The sequence below is a fragment of the Monodelphis domestica genome, chromosome 7 (assembly GCF_027887165.1).
Source record: "Monodelphis domestica isolate mMonDom1 chromosome 7, mMonDom1.pri, whole genome shotgun sequence".
Taxonomy (NCBI): Eukaryota; Metazoa; Chordata; class Mammalia; order Didelphimorphia; family Didelphidae; genus Monodelphis; species Monodelphis domestica.
This window is the reverse complement of record NC_077233.1, coordinates 189,216,822-189,231,567: the sequence shown is the minus strand read 5'-3', so window position 1 is coordinate 189,231,567 and position 14,746 is coordinate 189,216,822. Positions and strand designations below refer to the sequence as shown.

Genomic DNA, 14,746 nt, shown 5'->3' with positions numbered 1-14,746 from the left:
CCAATGAGTGGGATGCTATCCACAGTCTTCAAGATGCATTGCAGAGAAACAGTGACTCACAGAATCACCAAATTAAGGAAGCTTGAGAATCATCTAGTCCCCTCATGGCAAACCTATGGCATGTGTGCCAGAGATGGCACACATAGACATCTCTATGGGTGCACATGCCAAGGACCCAGTGCCCTCACAGACCTAGTGAGCCTGTCCCTACAGCATAGAGTTCACCAGAGTTCCTAACTAGAAAGCCAAAGGAAGGTACAGCTGGGCTGCTCCCTTCTCCCTCTCACCAGTAGGAGTTAGTAAGCAGATCTCTTCAAAACAGCATCCCTTGTAGGACAAGACTGCCCCACCCCATTCAGAATACAATGACCTCTTCTTTACCTTTGGCTTGAGGGAGACAGAAACAACTTATGTCTTTATTATCAGAAGCAATCTTGATGATACAAAGTATTGTTGGGACTTGGGGCTGTGTCTTTTGAGTTTGTACTTTAAAAATGTTTAAAACTATAGTCTAGTGATTTAGAAATAAGTTTTATGAACCTGAGGCTAGGCTAATAACTTCTTCAAACTATTCTACAGCTCCCTTCCCCAGTTTCTTCCATAAGCAAACTTGGGTTTAATTTTCATTCTTCTTCCCCCCAAGCTGTTCAATTGCATTCCAAGAGGTGCCTGCCTGAGGGAAAACAGGTGGGCTAGAAACTCTGGAAAACACAATAGTGGTTTGTTAGAGGTAGCAATCAGCCCTGCATCCAGATTAAAACCCTTGACCATGTGCTAAAAAGATTAATTTGGAGGATACCCCCTTCAGGAATGCTGGAACTTGATGGGGTGAATGGGTCAGGATAATGTGATTTAACCTGAGGGTTATATTTTCCTATAAATAAGGGATTTTCCTGTAAACTAGAACTTTTTTGCTTTTTTACCCCTCGTTTTGAAGGCATCATAGCTCTTTTAAATAGAGGGAAGCAGAGTGCTTACCCCTCCTCACCTCTCCCTCTCCCCAAGCCTGACTATCACCCATCCTCCTGCCCAGCAGTCAAATGGGAGTGCTTCCTCCCTCTCCTGGATAAAGTAAGGGGGCACAGGGCGTGCCAGGCACTCAGTGTGGGGGAGAGGCACAGACTGTGGGAGGGGCATGGACACTTGATCTGGGGGCAGGGTTTGGCACTCCATCTCTTAAAGGTTTCCCATTACTGATCTAGTCTAACTCAGACCCATAAAAGCATCATTTGCATGACATACATGAATAATGGTCATCCAACCTTTACTTGCAGACTTCCAACAAGGAAGATGCTATAACTTATTACTACTACCACCTCCCAAAAGTTATAGGATCACTGATCTAGGGCTAGAAGGCACCTCAAATATCCTCTAATGTGACCCTCTCATTTCACAGATAAAGAAACTGAGGTTAAGTGACTTACCCAAGGCTTCACAGGTAATAGGCACCAGGCATAGGATTTAAACCTAGATTCTCTGATACCAGACACTGTTCTTTCTACTATATAGTGTCTCCCCACTTATAGGTAGAAAAGAGCAGACAGGATTGCATTTGAAAAACTCTAGGACACTTTCAACAATCTGAAGCTGCTCCCTGACAAAAACCTCATCTTTCCAATAATATCAATCAATAAATATTTATTAACTGTCTACTTGCCAGGCACTGTACTAAACAATGGGGATACAAAAAGAGACAACTGTCCCTTCCCTCCAGAAGCTCACAATCTAATGAAAAGTTCACAGTCTATGGTAATTCTTTATGTACATGCCCAAACACTGCTCTGGAACCAGCTATGAAAATCTTCTATAGAGAATACAAAAGACCATATTGCCAACTAATGAAGACTTTGTTCTGACGTTGATGATGTCTCCTTAATAAGTTGTAGCATATAATTATGAGGGTATATTACTGCATCATGAGAAATGATTTAATTTATTTTTATTATTATTATTTTTAAAAAACTCTTTCCTTTCGTCTTGGAATCAACACTGTATATTGGTTCCAAGGCAGAATAGTGGTAAGGGCTAGGCAATGGGGGTCAAGTGACTTGCCCAGGGTCACACAGCTAGGAAGTGTCTGAGGTCAGATTTGAACTTAGGACCTCTCATCTCTATGCCTGATTCCCTATCCCCTGAGCAACCCAGCTCCCCCCAAAATGATTTAATTAAAAATAAAAGAAACAAACCATGGAAAGCCAGCTAAGTGGCTCAGTGGATAGGGAATCAGGCATAGAGATGGGAAGTCCTAAGTTCAAATCTGGCCTCAGAAACTTCCTAGCTGTGTGACCTTGGGCAAGCCACTTAACCCCAATTTCCTTGCCCTTACCATTCTTCTGCATTGGAACCTGTCCTTACTATAAATTCTAAGACAGAAGGTAGGGTTTTCAAAAACCATGAAAACACTTTCCTGAAATTATGAAGAGCAAAATGAGTAGAACCAAGAGAAAATTACATTCAACAACAGAAATATTGTTTGAAGAATGACTTGTGTATATCTATCTCCAGAGAAAGACATGATAAATAGAAATAAGCAAGATATACTTTTTAATATGCATACATATATATTTATATGTTTTTATTAAATACCTTCTCTAGTTCAAGGAGGGATGGGAGAAAGGGAGATAACTGGGAACTTTAATGTAACAAACAAATTAATTAATTAAAAACAAAAATAAGTTGAAATTCCCTAATGGAGTTGACTCTTATTTATATAAAATCTACACAAAAGATATAAAAAATATAGAAATAAAAAAAAACCTTCGATCCCTTACCTTTTCTCTTAAAATCCATATTGGGTATTGATTACAAACTAGAAGAGTGATAATTGGAGTTAAGTGACTTGCCCAGAGTCTCACAGCTAGGAAGTGTCTGAGATCAGATTTGAACCCAGAACTTCCTGTTTCCAGGCTTGGCTCTCCATCCACTGAGTCACCAAGCTATCCCCAGGGTCAACTCTTTACAAAGCTATCCAGAGTATTGCCAAGTTAACCTCACCTTGATAATGAAGTTGAAGAGTGCTCATTACCTAGCTGAAACTTCATTGATGATTGACACCTGAGTTACACCCTTAGCCATAATCTTTAAAAGGAAGGTTCAAGGACGCAGAGAAAGGATCACTGCTAGAGAAAAATGCAGAGCTGATGGGACTATGCACACAAAATGAAGTCCAGTCTCAGTGGGGTAGTGGGGGAGACAAACAGTGTTCTAGTGCAACTTTCCCCCTAATCCTTGAACCTCTTGAGTAGTGAAATGGCAAAGATGGAAGGGTAGATCCAATTCCTAGTTCAGAGGAGCTTGTACATCATGTCAAATTCTTTGACCAAACCAAAGCTCCAGCCAAGAAGAAGTAAGTTTCACTCACTCCATGGTCCTTGGCCTTGGCTTTGGTTTTCCTAAATCCTGGTCAGGACACCCTTTTGCCCTTTTATTGAGGACCCCTCCTCCCCAGAGAGTTTTTATTTATGTGAATTATATCTTACATATAAATATTTAAAAATACATGTATATATAGATATCCCTTCTGGGGGCTCCCAGAAAATGTAGTTCTTTTTTAGGGTAACAGATTTTCAATTATACACTTCCACATCACTATTTTCCCATCTTGGTTTTGATACATCATGGATTGGCATACGAAATTAAATGGGAATTTGGGGGGAGTTTTGCAGAAGCTACAGATGATGCATGAATACCAGCAGATGGTACAGAAAAAGTTTAGAAACTCAGAAATGTTATCCATTTAGATTTGTATACTATCAACATATTTTATATTTTAATATCATAAATATACAGCATTTTTAAAAGTTAAAATAAATAAGCTAAAGTTTGCATAAAGAATGCAAAAACCAGCAACTGACACACAAAGGCTAGAAATGGAAATATATTATTAAAAGTTTAGTAACTCACAAATACATAAAATATCATACTGTTATATATATTACCTCTACAGTGTGCTCAGTATTATTCTCCTCAAATTTGTTTCCTTTTAAAACTTTTGTATTTATTTTGTATTTTTAAATTTTCCTTTTCATATCTTTTTTAGTATAGTTCAGGATTTTTACTTAACATTGACCTATATAAAGCCTATAACCAAATATTTAATCCAGATTTCCTAATAGGGTACTGAAAACACCCCATAAAAGAAAAAGAAAAAATTCAGACTTCTCTGGGACTAAGAGAGGGCCAAAAATTTTACCCAGATTTTCCAGATCTAGGGGGCACCATACTGCTAACCCTGTGATTGGGGAAGAGATACCTGTATATATTAGGGGAAATGCTGTCTACCAACAGAGAAAGAACTGATGAACTGAAGGTAAAATGAAGAATATTTTTTCATTTTCTTTATTTTTCTTGCTTTTTTTTTGCAACACTGCTAATATGGAAACATGTCTTATGTGACTTCATATGCATAATTGATATCACATTGTTTGCCTTCTCAGTGGATGGTTGAGGAACTGGAGGCAGGGAGGGAAAGAATTTGGAACTCAAATTTTTAAAGAATCTTTAAACATAAATAAATATTTTAATTTATTATTACTTATTAAATTAATTGTAATTTAAAACATTTACATAGACATTTTAGTAATACTGGGAAAATAGTTTTGGCCTTGAAGACCCTCTGAAAGGGTCTTGGGGAGCCCCAGGAATCCCCAAAGTAGACACCTAGAACTGTTGATCCAGAGGAACCAATCTGGTCTTTGAATTACATTTGTACTGTGAGGTGGAGACTATACAGATATGGGGGGCAGGAATTAGCTCTTCATTAGCCCTGAGTTTTCTCTTTTCATGGAAATGACAACCAGGGTAGTATTATATTTCTGAAGAATAGCTTTCTGGGAAAGTGGGGCTTTAGAAGTGGCCAGAAAAAGTAGCCTAGTGCTCTGTAAACCCAAGGGCACCAAAAAACAGGACAAAGACTCCCTATTTGACAAAAACTGTTGGCAAAATTGGAAATGAGTCTCATAGAAATTAAATTTAAGCCATCATTTTACACTATATACCACAATAAGTTCCAAGTGGATACTTGACCTAAATAAAAATGGTCAAAGCATAAAAATGAAAATCAAGGAGAACATTAGGATGATCCTTGTGTAATACGTCTGAAGGAGAATAGTTCATTAAACAAAGAATAGCAGCAATCATAGAAGATAAAATACATAATTTTGATGATATAAAACTGAAAAGGTTTCACATGAACAAAATCAATGTATGTAGAATAATTAGAGGACTTAGAGGGAAAATGATTGCAGCAAATATCCGTAATAAAATCCTGATATACTAGAAATTGATACAAATGTATAAGAACTAGATCTATTTCCTTGTCAGAAAGAATGAATAGGGGGCAGGCTAGGTGGCTTAGTGGATAGAGTTTCAGGTCTAGAGATGGGAGGTTCTGTGTTCAGATCTAGCCTCAGACACTAGCTATGTGACCCTGGACATGAGCCTAGTCCTAACTGTCCTTCTGCCTTGGAATTAATTCTTAATATTGATTCTAAGACAGAAGGTAAGGGTTAGGAGGAAAAAAAGAAGTTTCACTAAGGACTGACTAGGCCAGTGAGAACCTTCAGTTGCTTCATATGGAAATGATTTCTTTCTTTCTGTGTTTTACCTCTAGGTGCCAATGGATGGGGTGCCAGAACTGGAGTCAGGAAGACCTGAGTTTAAATCCAGCTTCAAACACTAGCTGTGTGACCCTGGGCAAATCATTTAAACCCTATTTGCCTCAGTTTCCTCATCTGTAAAATGAGGATAGTTATACCACCTCCCTCCCAGGATTGTTGCAAAGATCGAATGAAATAATGGTTTTAAGCCACTTAGCAGAGTGCCAAACAGATAGCACAAACTCTATAAATGTTAGCTATTATTCTTATTTGAATGCATCTGACAGTTTTTCTATGACTCTAACAATCTTGCCTCTGCCTCTTGAGGGGGGAAAACCCCATTCTGCTAATAAGCATTATTAATAAAAGCCTCATTCCCAATCTTTGTGATCCATAGGCCATTCCTTGGGTCAATGTTTGCACAATGATGTTTCCCCAGCACAGAGACCAGGAAAAGCCCCAGCCAAGGAATTCTTCCATCCCTCTGATAGGCCAGTCAAATAGTTTCTGAAAACTTTCAAAGTACTCAACACCATACTAGGCACTGCGGGTGGAATGTTCTCAGCTCTCAAGTAACTTACAAATTATTTAACAAGGGGCTTGGGGGAAATAAGCGCCAAGAAACAACGAAGGAAGAAGATAGAACTATTTATATTATCATTATACACTGTTAGAATAAAGTGCTAAGTTTCTGAGGTGCAAGACAGTTAAAGAAGAGTCCTGTATATAAGAAGGTGCTAATTGGATTTTACAGTCATTAAATGAAAAAAGAATTCAGCGAGGGGAGAGATTAACATAGGCTGGAGTCATCTGGGAAGGACTGATGAAAGTCCTGGGACTTGGACTGGGCCTTGAAAAGTGAACAAAATCGGGAAGATGGTCTGAACTACAGATCATAGAAATGGTATGTTTAAAGGTGGGGAGATAGAGGCAAGCGTAATATACCAGAGGTGGGAGGGAGTTGTACGGGAAGGGGACCCATCTGGCTAAATACAGAGACTTCATGTTGGGAGTCATGGGGGGGGGGGAGATGGTTAAGTAAATTTGGGGCAAGAGTAGAAAAGATTGTGAAAGTTCCATCAAAGAGTTTAAGGCTTAATACTGTAAAGGAAAGGTAGCCAAGGTAGAAAGTAAATTCATGAGCTGAGGGACGATGTGAATTTCCCTCGTCAAGGGCTATATATCATCCTCTCAGACCCTCAAGCTTTCAATCTTTGTGTAATCCTCAATACCTTGAACCCACTTACCCCATAGAGCCATCTTGTTTCTACCTTCACATCTCTAGAATCCATTCCCTTTGCTCTACTCATTCCTCAGTATCCCCAGAACTCCACACAAAGTCTGGCACATAAAAGCTGTTTCATAAATACTTAGTTACTAACCAACTGACAAATGCTGGTTAAGAGAATGAACGAAGGCCAAAGGGCACAAATTAGAAAGAGAACAAACAGTTTAGAGAGAAAGGGAATAAATAAAAATGAAGACTGAAGAAAAAAGAAAGAAAAAGGACAGGGTAGAGAGCACAGTGGAGGGGTTGGCTTTGGAGACAAGGGGCAACTGAATGGTAGAGATGAAAGAGTTCACTCTTCATGGCTTCAGCGTTTCCAGTAAAACAGGAAGCACGGTCTTTATTTTCCTCATGGGTAAAATGAAAGTTTGAGACTATATGCCAAGGTTCCATCCAACAATATTCCTCAAGCTCTGCTCCATGAAGCCCTGGAGCTCCACATGATGTGAATGGGATTCTGTTGGAAAATTGGCTGCTGCTGTCCTTTTCCTCTAAAATATTAAATATGAAATTATATCTATAGCAAAAAATGCTCAATCAAATTTAGGAATATAAAATATTCATTTTATTTTTATGTCTTATAGCCTATTTTATTATTTATTATACATAAAACTGATGTTTATTATTATTTCTTTCCATTTGTAATTGATAGTTTTATACTTTCTAAATCTAATTTCATTTTTATTACTTTATGAGTAGTTGTTAAACTCTAAAAAAACAGAAAGAACAAAACTAGTAACACTTTATTTTAATTTTAAGTGTCATCTTCAAAGACAAAGCAGCATTTTGGCTAGATAGGAATTTAAAGGGATAACAGATAGACTACCCCAGGACTGCCCCATTACTCATGAAATGTAAAAGAACCCAGATCGTCAACACATGAAGTGGTTCCTTGCTGGAAGAATATATCAGATGGTAAGAATTAATTTTGTTCCTACTATGTGCCAGTCACTGTGCTAGGAACTTTGTTAATTAAAGTATTTATTCAATGGGAATTTTATTGTTCAATCATTTTCAACTGTGTCAGACTCTTCATGACCCAATTTGGGGTTTGCCATTTTCTTCTCCAGAATATTTTGCAGATGAGGAACTTGATGTAAATAGGATTAAGTAACCTGCCCAAAGACACACAGCTAGTAAGTATCTGAAGCCAGATTTAAACTTGGGAAGATGAGTCTTCCTAACTCCAGGCCTAGCACTTTGTCCACTGCACATCTAGCTGCCCTCATTCGATGGGGATACAATGGGGACAAAAATGCAAGTCTTCAGGGAGAACATGGACAAGAATCACACAAGATGAGGAGATGGATGGTGAGCACCTACTTTGAAGAGAACAAGGTCCTTTGAAGTATAATCTTTAATTATAGATGACAAAGTTAAAATATTTTAATAAATACTTTAAACAATAAACCTATTTTTATTTTTAAAGTGCTAGTTTTTAAAATATTATAGTTTGGGAGGATTATTTTTTAAGAAACATTGCAAACTATTAAGCAAGGTCCCTAAAGCCTTGCTGCCCAAGGGGATCAGAAGATCCAAACTCTTATTACAAGGGTCTGAAGAATTACACAGGTGGAGGCAGTATGGTACCATGGAAAGAAGCCCAACTGAAGAATCAGAAGAAGTAGGTTCAAATATAGCCAAACACACATGCTACCTGTATGATGTTGAGCGCGTCAAGGACCTCAATGGCCCTGAGTTTTCTCATCTGTAAAATGAGGGAGATTGGCCTAGATGTCCTGTGAGGTCACTTTCATCTCTAGATCTATAGAGACAAAACAGGCTGAGATGCCTGCTTAGCTGTCAAGTCGAAGTCGTCCCAGTTGCTGCTTCCCCCACCATTTTGATTATGGAACCCAGCTGAATATTAGAACAGCTTGACTAGATTGCAGAGCTTCCCAGCTCTTCCTAGGATGGTAAGGGGGAAAAAAATACAACAGAGTGATGGACTCACACAGGAAGAGCCAAGTAGGAATGACAGAACAGAATTGCTCTGCAAAAAAAACAAACAAACAAAAAAACTCCACAAACATCAAATAGTTGCTAATGATAAGAAGGCACAAAGGGAGCAATCTTTACACTCATGATTTTCTATGGTGGAATGATCTTGTTTAAGGTTGATTTCATGATCAAACCTGCTCATCAGCTAAAGCAAACAGAAGTAACTGTCAATAAATGACAGATCTGAAAATGCAAAGGATAAAAAAAAACATTATGAAGATGAAAGCATGAAAGAAAATCATTACTAAGTTTATAAGTAGGGGGCATAGGCTGCTGGTGTTATTATCTCAGAAGACAGAGAATCGGGTTTGACATTGAGAGTTCATATTAATTGCATCCCCTTTGACCCAGTAATAAGGGTCTCATATGCAAAAAAAAAAAATAGTAGTTCTTTCTATACTAGCAAAAAAATGGACACTAAAAGAATGGCTCATAAATTGGAGAATGACTAGCCAGGTTATGGAGATGGAAAATTATTGAACTATAGGAAATAGTGAAAGTGATGGATTTAGAGAAACCTGGAAGAATTTATATGAACTGATGCAGAATTAAGTGAGTAGAACCAGAAAAATTTAGACAGTAACTATAAAAATATAAAGAAAAACTCTAATGCAATAATGACCAGCCCAAACTCCAGAAGACTGATGATGAAACTTGCTTCCCATTGTGATCTTATGACCTACCAGTAGAGAAGAGACAAACAATATACATACAGAACAAGACATAAATATTCCAATACTACCAATATGTGAATTTGTTTTGCTTAAAGTTATTTGTTTTTAAAAAGAAAGAAGGCTTTTGTTTGGGAAGGGTAAGTTATACAGAGGCAACTAGTCAGTAGAAAGAGTAATACGAAAAATAAGAAAGATGAAGATATTAATTAAATGTTTGTTTTTAAAATACACAGAAGAGAGCAGAAGGAAATTCAGAAGAGGACACAAATAGGGCAATGTTGGTTACTATTGTGTTAAATGTGGTATATACTTAAAAAACAAACAAACTTAACTTTCATCTTAGAATCAATACTGTTCATTGGTTCCAAGGCAGAAGAGTGGTAAGGTCTAGGCAATGGGGGGTCAAGTGACTTGCTCAGGGTCACACAGCTGGGAAGTGTCTGAGACCAAATTTGAACCTAGGACCTCCCATCTCTGGGCCTGGCCCTCCATCCACTGAGCCACCCAGCTGCCTCCCCACCCAGGATATACTTAAAAAAAAAATTCCAAGCATGTATTAGAGATTCTTGGTTTCATATACAACTGTCTTTTTCTGTTCTTCACATAAGGAAATGTTCATGTTCATTAATGTTTGTCCAATTCATAATTATTTTAAAAATAAGAAATATCAACATGGCTTAGTTGGGAAATGGGGTAGCCTTGATGTTAAGAGAAACTTCCTGGGTTCAAATTCCATGTTTTACCCTGACTAGATTTATGGGCATAGACAAGTCCTTTAAATTTCTCTGCATTTCAGTTTACTTGTTTTTCCAATGGAATACCACTGGCACCTACCTCACAGAGTTGTTGTCAGGATCAAAGGAGATGATATTTTAAAATCTTAAAATGCTACATATTGACAGCCATTATTATTTTATCTTCATACCTCTTTTTAAAAATAAAAATTGCAACACTTGAATTAAATTTATCTTCAAAGGATAAAGATTTACCGCTCTCTTGTACCCTGAAAAAGGTTGAAGAAAATTTCTACTTCTGTTTTTGCTCATACTAGGTTTGTGTAAATATACAAGCTTTGGTATAACCAAAACTGGGATGGAATGACTGTGGTTTTGCCTCAGAGTGCTAAATTTTAAATTAAAGTAAGAGCATTTACAGTCCTTTAGCAGTTTAGTTAACAAGAAAAACTACTTGAGGGACAGGTGAGTGGCTCAGTGGATGGAGAGTCAGGTCCAGAGTCAGGAGGTCCTGGGTTCAAATATGGCTTGAGACACTTCCTAGCTGTGTGTCCTTGGGCAAGTCACTTAACCCCCATTGCCAAGCCTTTATTACCACTCTTCTGCCTTAGAACCAAGACATAGTAGGTAAGGATTAAAAAACAACAACAACAAAAGACTACTTAAAATAGAAAGCTACAATAGGACAATCTGGAGTCCCCCTCCTCAAAAGGAGCTGTTGTGTTGGGGTCTCAGTGGCTCCCCTCCACCCACAATCACCTGAGGATACGTTTTAAGTCACTTTTTCCTGGCACAAAAATATCTGGTTATGTCTCTGAGCCTTAGTAATGTTTGTTAAACAATCAATCACATGAGTCATAATCACATTTCATACTTTCTCTAATTGTTATGTGACCCTCAGTGAGTCACCAAGCCTCTCGGTGATGAATGTATTTCACCATCTCTAAGGTGAGGGTATCATATTTGTTTATAGGTCCTTAGAGAGCCTGATATGAAAGAACAAATTATTCTTTGTTCAGAAAGAACTGCTAAAAACTGTCAAACGAGTATGGAAATTGAAGACCATGTAATTGCAGCAAGATAACTGTGCCAATTAAAGTTTCATAAACGGCTAATGTTTTTCATCACTTTTGCAAGTTCTTCTTATTATTCAAAGTTCATTCTTGGACCATCCTCTTACTAAGGCAATTTGGGGATGATTTCATGCACACATACAATTACAAATGCATCTTGAGCAACCATTCATGCATCTTCCCTGAGCCTTCCCCGCACAATATTTACAAGCCAATGCAGAAGTAAGCAAAAGGAACAGGTGGCAGGAACAGGATGGAAAGAAAAACCAAATGGAGCACCTTAAAAGCCTGCTTGGTGAAGGCTAAAGTAATTATAATACAGAAGGAAATTAACTTCATTTTAAAAAATTGCTTAGGCTGAAAATCATGGGGCTCATTTAATCACTCACTAGCTTGTCAGATGGAAGCTAGACTGCTGCTAGACTGCTGATGACATCATTTAGATTACAAAATACAAGTCAATGGAATAAAGATAGATAAAATCTCATCTATCTAGGGTAATTTGGGGATGAGCCAACCTGAAGGAAAGGAGATTAATTATACAACCTCCTAAGACCTTCAGACTTAAAGGGTTCCATGAATATTCATAGAATCAAGTGACTCAGATAGTCTGGAGGCAAAACTAGCCTCAGGTATTTATAGCTGTGTGACACTGGACAAATCATTTGATCTCTGTCTGCCTCAGTTTCCTCATCTGAAAAATGGTATCCTAATAAGAAAAAGTAAATGATGATAATAGTACCTATCTCAGGAGGTTGTTGTGGGGATCAAATGTAATGATGTTTGTAACAGTGCCTGGCACATAACAGAGGCTTAGTAAATATTTATTTCCTTCTTTCCTTAAGAGCTATAAGATCCTTTCGTGCTGTTGTCCTGTCATTTCAGTTGTGTCCAATTCTTTGGGACTTCCATTTGGGGCTTTCTTGGCAAAGATATTGGAGTGGTTTGTCATTTTCATCTTTAGCTCATTTTATAGAAGAGGAAACTGAGGCAAACAGGGTTAAGTGGTTTGCCCAGAATCACACAGCCAATGTGTCAAAAGTCATATGTGAACTCCACACTCTACTGCCATGTTGTTGCCTCCAAAAGATTCTTTAGAGATTATTTAATTTAATTCTCTCACTTTACAAATGGGGAAATTGAGGCATAATCCCAAGAATATGTGAAATAAATACTGCTGGGATATGAGAACTCTTTAGGCTCAGTAGTGAATTTACTAGTAGGTTCTATTTAAAAGTGTCTGCCATATTTGTTAGAGTCTGACTCTTGCATCCTTAGCTTTCTTAGAGCAGACAATAGACAAAAGAAAGTGGTCTAGCACATGGCTAAAGTTGGAAGTGCAGACTTGTTCTCAAAGTCTTTGCAAAGATACCCAATTCTTATATATTAGGGAAGATTTCATTATGCTTCTGCCTGATGGTGGAGAAATGGGCAAGACTCATGCCCTGCTTGGTGCCACAAGTCTGTAACTCCATGAAGGTCCCCTACTTCTCTTATTCACTGTGACCTATTTTGGTTGTGGACGTTACCTAGGGATCTCATTCTGTGTCCAGATGGCATGAACAAAAAGTGAGGGAGGATTGCCAGGGACTGGACATTGCTATTTGCACCTATTTTTCTTTGAAGGGTTTTTAGCTTCATTTTGGCATCATTCCCTTTTGTATAATACAACCTCCCTCTGAACAGAGCTTTCTGAGCTTGGCAAGCCTAAATATAAATGAAGATCCATTTTTAAATTTCCTCAGCTAATCAGGTAATGCAGCCCTGGAAGAGCCAGTCCTCTGGACTTCTTTCTTGGGGAAGCATTAAGTTTAAAACTTTCATCCCAAGAAAGCCAGATATAATCAAACTGTATTGCTTTCAAAAATGAGATTCCCTAATATGAATTTGGTCTCTGTATTTCATGTTGCTAAGTGATGAGTATTCTGCCCTTTAATAGTAGTCCATATTTATATAGCAACTGAAGGTTTACAAAATGCTTTCATTACTTTTTCTTCTTTCCTATATACATACTTTGAAACATTCCCTTTGGAACATTTCTTCCTACTTTGCTTTTTTTTCTCAATCCATTTTATTTTTTCTAACTTAATCTATATCTTTTGTTTTATCATCATTTCTGATGATATTCCTTCCCTCTTCTCCTATCCATTCAATTAATCCTAGTGACAAAGAAAAGAAGGGGAAAAAAGGTCAGAAAAAAAAGCCAGGATATCAGCCATGTCTGGCACTATATGTGGCATTCCATATCTGTATTGTTGGTTGTAATATCCAACTCTATATGACTCCTTGGACTTTGTCCAGGGGGTTTTCTTGGCAAAGATAGTGGAATGGTTTGCCATTGCAAATCAGTGTGTTCCCGTTTTCCAGATAAGGAATTGAGGCAAATAGGGTTAAGTGACATGGCCAGGAGGATCACACAGCTAGTAAGTGTCTGAGGCTAAATTTGAACTTAGATCTTTCTGACTCCAGGCCCAGTACTGTATCCACTGAATTACTTAGCTACCTGTAGTCCCCTACATTTGCAAAATGTGTGGTTAGGGAGGCACATTTCCCTCTATTCTTCTTTGGGCACAAGCCTGGTCATTGTAATTATTCAATGTTTTGTTTTAGTTTTTTTTAATTGATCTAGTTATAATCATTGTATATATTGTTTTTCCTGGTTTACTTTACTCTGCATTAGTTCTTATAAGTTTTTTCATGCTTCTCTGAATTCTTCATATTTGTCATTTTTTGTATGCCTGCCCTTAGTTTTATCTCACTCTTACCTGATTTCTTTGTATATTGACTCTCTTCCATCACAGACCAAGAGAAATCCCAGATTATATTTTTAGAATAATAAACAAGGAGCCAAAACACAGTGCTCTGGATCCCATCTCAGTACTAATTCAGTCACAGATACCATGTTTTGACCCATTTACCATTATAAGAGTTCTTTATTGTGTGCCTAGAAGTCAAATAGTATGTACTTCCATCTTCAGCCATGTGCTAGGCTACAGTCCTTTGTCTACAGTCTACTATAAAAAGGACTAGAAGGGTCAGGCTGTCTGACAAAAAGGCTGTCTGGCAGACATTTATTTAGAAACAGATCATTTTGGTATGGGCCAACCTAGGGGCAAAAGATTGACCAAACTATAGAAAGTCAATGAAAATTCAACTGAAATAATTAATGACTTCAAAGTTGCAGAATATAAAAAATTATATAAATTATTAGCATTCTTGTACAAGCACACTTCATTTTATTGCACTTCACAAGATATTTTAGTTTTTACAAATTGAAGGTCTGTGACAACCCTAAGTCAAGCAAGTCCATTGGCACCATTTTTCCAACAGCATGTGCTCACATCATGTTTCTGTGTCACATTTTGGTAATTCTCACAAC

General features: G+C 37.7%; 1 protein-coding gene across 2 annotated transcripts in view; it reads right to left on the bottom strand.

The window, feature by feature from the left end:
- The window catches only part of BMERB1 (bMERB domain containing 1), a 142,692-nt gene that overhangs the window by 57,652 nt on the left and 70,294 nt on the right, over positions 1 to 14,746 (bottom strand). The window lies entirely within an intron of this gene.